This window comes from Oncorhynchus tshawytscha, linkage group LG03, assembly GCF_018296145.1.
Source record: "Oncorhynchus tshawytscha isolate Ot180627B linkage group LG03, Otsh_v2.0, whole genome shotgun sequence".
NCBI lineage: Eukaryota > Metazoa > Chordata > Actinopteri > Salmoniformes > Salmonidae > Oncorhynchus > Oncorhynchus tshawytscha.
In genome coordinates this window covers 12,079,251-12,088,500 of record NC_056431.1, presented here as the reverse complement: position 1 = coordinate 12,088,500, position 9,250 = coordinate 12,079,251, and the positions used below count along the sequence as shown (strand labels likewise).

General features: G+C 42.3%; 1 protein-coding gene across 2 annotated transcripts in view; it reads right to left on the bottom strand.

The window, feature by feature from the left end:
- The window catches only part of LOC112227943 (t-SNARE domain-containing protein 1), a 121,599-nt gene extending 112,772 nt beyond the window's left edge, over window positions 1-8,827 (bottom strand). For both annotated transcript variants that reach the window (XM_042309855.1, XM_042309860.1), the window contains exon 1: window positions 8,735-8,827. The gene's annotated coding sequence lies outside the window, so the exon portion shown is untranslated. The remainder of the gene's footprint in view (window positions 1-8,734) is intronic.
- Between the last annotated feature and the right edge of the window lie 423 nt (window positions 8,828-9,250).

Below are 9,250 nucleotides of genomic sequence, written 5' to 3'. Positions count from 1 at the left end.
ACTATTTTCACCATGAGAGTTTAATCTCAGATAAAAGAAGACAGAATCATGTAGAAAGCAGACAAGCAGGAACACCAAAATTGGTGCTTTTATGGAGGTTTGTTATAAACGGTCTCCCATTTGACCCATATACTGGACATTTATTTTGCCTGACCCAGTCTCTGTGTCCTCTGAGAGAACATTGGTGTACCAGCAAACTTTTAATTGTCCCATCAACCCTTTAGTCGGCTTCTCTTGTATCGGAGTGCATCGGAGTTCGCATGAGAACTGATTATTTTAAATCATGTCTAACCCTCCGTCCAGCCATGACTCACACATCACAGACCACTGGCCTTGTTATTGGGAATCGAAGATGGCCACGCCTCCTTGTCCGTCTTGATCCACAAATTAGTAAATCCACAGCTATGGCCTACTCCTCCAATTGTCTCCTTCCTTCACAATGGGGCCTCAATTACTACCCAGGATTCAGTCTCTTACTTACAGTATGCAATCATAATAATTTCCATCTCATCCTACCATCTCACCTCAGATCATGCACAACATAATCTTTCGATTGGGAGGAAAATAGTTTTAATGATATGCCTGTTTTTAAATATACATTGAAAATTGTTCCCTTAATTACACTACCATTGTGATGACTTGTTGTTGAATTACTCTTTTGTTTCCTATCTGGGCAATCTAATCAAGTTAACAGTGTAATGGAGAAAATGACCTTGGAATAGTAATTGATGCCTCAGACAGTCTTGATGATAATAGTGTAATTTATGAGAGTAGTTGACCTAGGAATGATTTGATAACACACATAATAATAACTGAATGACAACCTCAAGAGTTCATCATCAAGATGTCCTCCCTCCTCCGATCTTTGAGATATGATTATAAGTTGGCAACAGCATCACAAACAATCACATTCATCAAACAATGGATGGTTATGTCCTGATTCCATTTGATTTGAGGTGAGTCAGATTTAAAGGTCCTGATTTGGCCTCGTTTTAGATTTGGTCCATTAAGAAATGCTAGCGGCCATGACTGAGTTCAAACGTGTGGTTTGATGTGGGTGTCTCGTGTGTTTGCAGTTGGGAAGCGTTAGCCAAATTATTTAGCCAATTAGCTTCAGCCAGCTGGCGTGCGATCGAGCAAAATTGGTTTGACTTTGGATAGCCTATCTCTGGGGATAGTTAGGGACTGTCACAAAATTACACAATGTAAATGAGACAATATTTTCATGTTGCACACCTTATACCTTTCTCAATAAATGTTTACAACATGTGAATTTATACACTTTAATTGGTTTTTAAGTCATTGACATTTGGAGATTTGGAAATTTTAACATATTGTCCCATATACGTTGTGTAATTTTCTGATGGTCTCTAATCAGCCCCGTAAGGATATCCAAAGGTAACTCAAATTTAACTAGGGCATTACGATTGGGTCGCCTGCAGCTGAACTCCAAATTGATGAATACTTGTGTGCTGCCAGTTGTTGGCATTTGGGCAGGATGAATACAAACCCAACCTTTATTTACATTGTGATTCCGTTCACGAACACAAATTTCACAAAACTCTGTTTTGGATAAGGCTGACTTTCCCCCCCCCCAAAATTAACCTATTTACACTTTGTTGTCAATTTTGACAGTTGAATAAATGTTTCTGACTCATGTCGATGCCAGGCTGTTTTTTAAATGAGAAGTTGGTTTTTAGGGGCAATTGTTGTTCAGGGCACAAGGTGTGGCCAATGGGTCATCTAGCTAACATACACACTGTCACATTCCATTCAGCACCACCAGGGAAAGGACCACATCAGGCCCATGGGCAGCATCTGTACAGTGATTTAACATAACCAGGACCATGGACAGCACTTATATAGGTTATACCAGTCAAACTATTGACAAATCAGGACCACAGACAGGGTCTGTACAGTCAATCTAACTACACCAGGAACATTAACAAAGTCTGTACAGTGACTCTACCCATGACAATCACGCAGAGCACCTTTCAAAGTTACCACCAGTCAATCTAATCATATCAGCACCACAGACAGCACCTACACCCCCTGAAGCTGTACTCCAACCCTGCAGTCTGCACAATAAGGGCGGGTGACATCCACCTTTGATGGTGAACCTGGCTTTTTCCCCCCTTTATAACAACACATGAAAACAAAGAGCACATAGAGATATACTTAGATCACAAGGAGATAAATGCATTGGTGTGCTGAAATACTTCAGCTTATTTGTGAGAAAAGTAGTAGCCATTACTACAGAATGGTCAATAGGGGATTACATATAAACATGTCTGACAAAAGTGAGAAGATAAGGGGGTGGTAGTTACTTGACCAGTCCACAATGAGTGCTGCACTACAGAGGTGGACTGAGACAGAGAAAAGTGGGGATGAGTCATCTATAGGATGCACCCACAAACAGAGATTGAGAGAGAGAGAGAGAGAGACAGACATAAGAGAGCAAGAGAATGGTTCAAACTTAGAGAAAGAGATAAAAAAATATATATTGTTCTATATTGTTTTCAATAAGCAATGTGGCAGAGTAAATATAGAGTATTATTATGTGTAGTAATGTGGCAGAGTAAATATAGAGTATTATTATGTGTAGTAATGTGGCAGATTAAATATAGAGTATTATTATGTGTAGTAATGTGGCAGAGTAAACAGAGTAGTATTATGTGTAGTAATGTGGCAGAGTAAATATAGAGTATTAGTATGTGTAGTAATGTGGTAGATTAAATATAGAGTATTATTATGTGTAGTAATGTGGCAGAGTAAATATAGAGTAGTGTTATGTGTAGTAATGTGGCAGAGTAAACAGAGTGGTATTATGTGTAGTAATGTGACAGAGTAAATATAGAGTATTTTTATGTGTAGTAATGTGGCAGAGTAATCAGAGTGGGATTATGTATAGTAATGTGGCAGAGTAAATATAGAGTATTATTATGTGTAGTAATGTGGCAGAGTAAATATAGAGTATTGTTATGTGTAGTAATGTGGCAGAGTAAACAGAGTAGTGTTATGTGTAGTCAATTGGCAGAGTAAATATAGAGTATTATTATGTGTAGTGATGTGGCAGAGTACATATAACGTATTGTTATGTGTAGTAATGTGGTAGAGTAAATATAGAGTAGTATTATGCGTAGTGATGTGGCAGAGTAAACAGAGTAGTATTATGTGTAGTAATGTGGCAGAGTAAATATAGAGTATTATTATGTGTAGTAATGTGGCAAAGTAAATATAGAGTATTGTTATGTGTAGTAATGTGGCAGAGTAAACAGAGTAGTATTATGTGTAGTCAATTGGCAGAGTAAATATAGAGTATTATTATGTGTAGTGATGAGGCAGAGTACATATAACGTATTGGTATGTGTAGTGATGTGGTAGAGTAAATATAGAGTATTATTATGCGTAGTGATGTGGCAGAGTAAACAGAGTATTATTACGTGTAGTAATGTGGCAGATTAAATAGAGAGTATTATTATGTGTAGTAATGTGGCAGAGTAAATATAGAGTATTATTATGTGTAGTACTGTGACAGAGTAAATACAGTGCCTTCGGACAGTATTCAGACCCCTTGACTTTTTCCACATTTTGTTACGTTACAGCCTTATTCTAAAATGGATTAAATTAATTAATTTCCTCAGCAATCTACACACAATACCCCATAATGACAAGGTGAAAACAGGTTTTTAGAACATTTTGCAAATGTATTAAAAATAAAAAACTGAAATACCTTATTTAAATAAGTATTCAGACCTTTTGCAATGAGACTCGAAATTGAGCTCAGATGCATCCTGTTTCCATTAAGTATCCTTGAGATGTTTCTACAACTTGATTGGAGTCCACCTGTGGTAAATTCCATTGACTAGACATGATTTGGAAAGGCACTGATGGGTTCTTCCAAACTTGAAATATTGTTAATCATCAGGTATCCTATGGAAAAGAGAAGAGCCAAGGTCTGGTTGTTACACCAGAAGTTAATGGTTTTCTGTAGGAGGAATGTATATGCTGGAGTCAATTAAGGTTGAATGTGAGCCAGGGGCTTGGAATGTTACTGAGTAAGGGAAAGGCAATCACATGGCTGCGGTCACTAATAAGGGTGGAGAGCTGTGGATTAGTGAAGAATGGGGTCAGGTCAGGTCACAGTAAGAGGTCAGGTCAGGTCACAGTAAGGGAGAAGGAACAGTTTATTACCCACATCACTTAACTTCCTGCCTAGCAATTAAGATGTATTGTTTCGAGGGAAGGAGGAGACGTCACCTAAATTGGGGTACATGTATATACTTGTGCTGGTGGGAACATGGCTTTGTCTTATGCAGCTGTGTGACCCTGCAGCATTGAAGGTCCCCAAGAACACATTGGCCTCCATCATTCTAAAATGGAAGAAGTTTGGAACCACCAAGACACTTCCCAGAGCTGGCCGCCTGGCCAAACTGAGCAATCGGGGGAGAAGGGCCTTGGTCAGGGAGGTGACCAAGATACCGATGGTCACTCTGGCAGAGCTCTAGAATTCCTCTGTGGAGATGGGATAATCTTCCAGGAGGACAACCATCTCTGCAGAACTTCACCAATCAGGCCTTTATGGTAGAGTGGCCAGACGGAAGCTACTCCTCAGTAAAAGGCACAAGTCAGCCCGCTTGGAGTTTGGCAAAACACAGCTAAAGACTCAAAGACCATGAGAAACAAGAAACTCTGGTCTGATGAAATGAAGATGGGACGACTTGGTCTGAATGCCAAGCGTCACGTCTGGAGGAAAGCTGGCACCATCCCTACGGTGAAACGTGTTGGTGGAAGCATCATGCTTTGGGGATGTTTTTCAGGGGCAGGGACTGGGAGACTAGTCAGGATTGAGGCAAAGATGAACGGAGCAAAATACAGAGAGATCCTTGATGAAAACCTGCTCCAGAGCGCTCAGGACCCCAGACTGGGGCGAGGTTTACCTTCCAACAGGATAACGACACTAAGCACACAGCCAAGAGGATGCAGGAGTGGCTTCGGGAAAAGTCTCTGAATGTCTTTGAATAGCCAAGCCAGAGCCCAGAATTGAACCTGATTGAACATCTCTGGAAAGACCTGAAAATAACTGTGCAGCAACATTCCCCATCCAACTTGACAAAGCTTGAGAGGGCCTGCAGAGAAGAATGGGAGAAATTCCCCAAATCAAACCAGATCAAATTTTATTAGTCACTGACCCAAACCGACAGTGCAGTTTAAAAAAATAAAGATAAGACTAAGAGATAAAAGTAACAAGTAATTAAAGAGGGGCAGTAAAGAATAACAATATACTGTATACAGGGGGGTGCCGGTACAGAGTCAATGTGCGAGGGCACCGGTTAGTTGAGGTAGTATGTACATGTAGGTAGAGTTAATTAAAGTGACTATGCATAGATGACAACAGAGAGTGGCAGTGGTGTGGAGAGGGGGGGCAGCAATGTGAATAGTCTGGGTAGCCATTTGACTAGATATTCCAGAGTCTTATGGCTTGGGGGTAGAAGCTGTTTAGAAGCCTCTTGGACCTAGACTTTGCGCTCCGGTACCGCTTGCCGTGTGGTAGCAGAGAGAACCGTCTATGACTAGGGTGGCTGGAGTCTTTGACCATTTTTAGGGCCTTCCTCTGACACCGCCTGATATAGAGGTCCTGGATGGCAGGAAGCTTGCACCCAGTGATGTACTGGGCCGTTCGCACTACCCTCTGCAGTGCCTTGCGGTCGGAGGCTGAGCAGTTGCCATACCAGGCAGTGATGCAACCAGTCAGGATGCTCTCGATGGTGCAGCTGTAGAACCTTTAGAGGATCTGAGGACCCATGCCAAAACTTTTCAGTCTCCTGAGGGGGAATAGGTTTTGTCGTGCCCTCTTCATGACTGTCATGGTGTGCTTGGACCGTGTTAGTTTGTTGGTGATGTGGACACCAAGGAACCTGAAGCTCTCAACCTGCTACACTGCAGCCCCGTCGATGAGAATGATGGCCATGCTCGGTGCTCTGTTTCATGTAGTCCACAACCATCTCCTTTGTCTTGATCACGTTGAGGGAGAGGTTGTTGTCCTAGCACCACATAGCCAGGTCTCTGACCTCCTCCCTATAGGCTGTCTCGTTGTTGTCGGTGATCAGGCCTACCACTGTTGTATCATTGGCAAAGTTAATGATGGTGTTGGAGTCGTGCCTGGCCATGCAGTGATGAGTGAACAGGGAGTACAGGAGGAGCCTGAGCACACACCCCTGACAGGCCCGTGTTGAGGATCAGCGTGGCGGATGTGTTGTTTCCTACCCTTAACACCTGGGGGTGGCCCATCAGGAAATCCAGGATCCAGTTGCAGAGGGAGGTGTTAAGTCCCAGGGTCCTTAGCTTATTGATGAGCTTTGAGGGCACTATGGTGTTGAACGCTGAGCTGTAGTCAATGAATAGCATTCTCACATAGTTGTTCCTTTTGTACAGATGAGAAAGGGCAGTGTGGAGTGCAATAGAGACTGCATCATCTGTGGATCTTTTGGGGCGGTATGCAATTTGGAGTGGGTCTAGGGTTTCTGGGATGAATGGTGTTGATGTGAGCCATGACCAGCCTTTCAAAGCACTTCATGGCTATGTGGGCAGTGTGGAGTGCTAAAGATCGGTAGTCATTTGGGCACAGGCACTATGGTAATCTGCTTGCGTTCTTGGGCACAGGCACGATGGTAGGCTGCTTGAAATATGTTGATATTACAGACTTGGACAGGGAGAGGTTGAAAATGTCAGTGAAGACACTTGCTAGTTGGTCAGCGCATGCTCGCAGTACACGTCCTGGTAATCTGTCTGGCCCTGCGGCCTTGTAAATGTCGACCTGTCTAAAGGTCTTACTCACATTGGCTGTGGAGAGCGTGATCACACAGTCTTCCCATACAGCTGGTGCTCTCATGCATGTTTCAGTGTTATTTACCTCGAAGTGAGAATAGAAGTTTTCTCATTCGGTAGGCTTGTGTCACCGGGCATCTCTCGGCTGTGCTTCCCTTTGTAGTCTGTAATGGTTTGCAGGCCCTGGCCACATCCGACGAGGGTCAAAGCCGGTAGAGTACGACTCGATCTTAGTCTTGTATTGACGCTTTGCCTGTTTGATGGTTCATCGGAGAGCATAGCGGGATGTCTTATAAGTTTCCGCGTTAGTTCCACTCCTTGAAAGCGGCAGCTCCAGCCTTTAGCTCAGTGCCGATGCTGCCTGTAATCCATTGCTTCTGGTTGGGGTATGTACATATGGTCACCGTGGGGATGACGTCATCAATGCACTTATTGATGAAGCCAATGACAGATGTGGTGTACTCCTCAATGCAAGCAAAACAGTGCTATATCTTAGCATCTGCTTCATCTGACCACTTTTTTTTATCAATCTAGTCATGGGTGCTTCCTGCTTTACATTTTGCTTGTAAGCAGGAATAATATAATTATGGTCAGATCTGCCAAATGAAGGGCGAGCGAGAGCTTTGTATGCATCTCTGTGTGAAGTATAGGTTTTTCAGAGTTATTTTCCCTCTGTTTGCACATTTAACATGCTGATAAAAAATGAGGTAAAACTGATTTAAGTTTCCTTGCATTAAAATCCCCAGCCCCGGGCGGAATACAGCTCATACAATGCTATCTTAGTGCCAGCCTTAGACTGTGGTCGTGTGTAAAAAGCTACAAAGAAATGCAGGTGTGCCAAGCCTGTAGCATCTAACCCAAAAAAACTTGAGGCTGTCATCGCTGCCAAATGTGCTTAAACAAAGTACTGAGTAAAGGGTCTGAATACTTATGTAAATGTAAAATTTGTAATATGTTTTTTAAATATACATTTGCAAAAAAATCTAAAAACCTGTTTTTGCTTTGTCATTATGTGGTATTGTGTGTAGATTAATAAGGTGGGGGGGACATAATACATTTTAGAAAAAGGCCGTAACAAAATGCGTAAAAGTCAAGTGGTCTGAATACATTTTGAATGCACCGTATAGAGTATTATTATGTGTAGTAATGTGGCAGAGTAAATTTAGAGTATTATTATATGTAGTAATGTGGCAGAGTAAATATAAAGTATTATTATGTGTATTGATGTGTAATAATTTGATAAGAACGTAACAAAACCTGTAAACCTCATCCACGTATGACTTGCCACGTCTATGACAACCCAAAGCACATCAGCAGCAGGGGAAGGAGCTGATTGGGCAGTCGGAAACCATGTGCAAACTAATTGGCCGGGATAAACAGAGAGCATCAAGCATTGCTGATTGGTTGCCTGCCCGAAGAGGAAGCCGGCAGCATGCTGGCTGAGTGTTCTCTTTCAGACAGCTGAGGGTGGTTTAACAACAGACAGAGATAACCAGATAAACAGCATATACAGTACATCCCACCATCTATCTATCTCTCTATTCCTATATGTATCACTCCATCTCCCGAGGTTATATTTTGACACACACACACACACACACACACACACACACACACACACACACACACACACACACACACACACACACACACACACACACAGGCTAGACACATAGCGTACTAACAATAACAAAGTACAATAAATCTCAGTCCTTCCTGGTTCTGCTTCCTGGATGCATCAACAGAAGAGCATCCTTAATGGCTTCCTCTCTTCCCTCTCATCCCTGCCTCCTCCTCATTCCTCTCTCTCTCGCTCCTTCCACTCCCGTTGTCTCTGACCACAGCACTATTCAGATAACGAGAGAAAACCAGCATGAAAAAGAAGGTTGGGTTTCCCACACATTACCTTCCTCTGGAAAGAGAGAGAGAGTGAGTGTCGTGCTCTGAGATTCAACTCCAATTTAGCAGCAGCTTCCAGACAGCTACGGCTTAAACATCACATGACCTGCCACCTGCTCCTCCAGCACGGTCATATGACAGCTTAGGCAGTAGAAATGCACTCTGGGATATGCAGTACAGAGTGGCAAATTGACTGCGGAAATCAAGGAACAATCGCAATTACAGAGATTGAAACAGAAAAAATAGAAAATGAAACAAAGTGGATTCATTGTTCTTAATGAATGCTTTATGCAATGAGTAATCTATGTCTGTCATTTGTGTAATATACATTTCGCATGCGGTGATAGAAATTATCTACCTTTTTTAAATCTAAAACTGGAAACACATGGTTATGTTGACTTCTATTTTTCCCAATGAAGTGTTTCATATCTGGGATATATCCTGTGAGTTCGATGGTGTTGTGTTCCACTTAATGTTGTTATTGTCACGCCTGCTCCCACGCTTCCCCCCTGGCGCTCGAGGG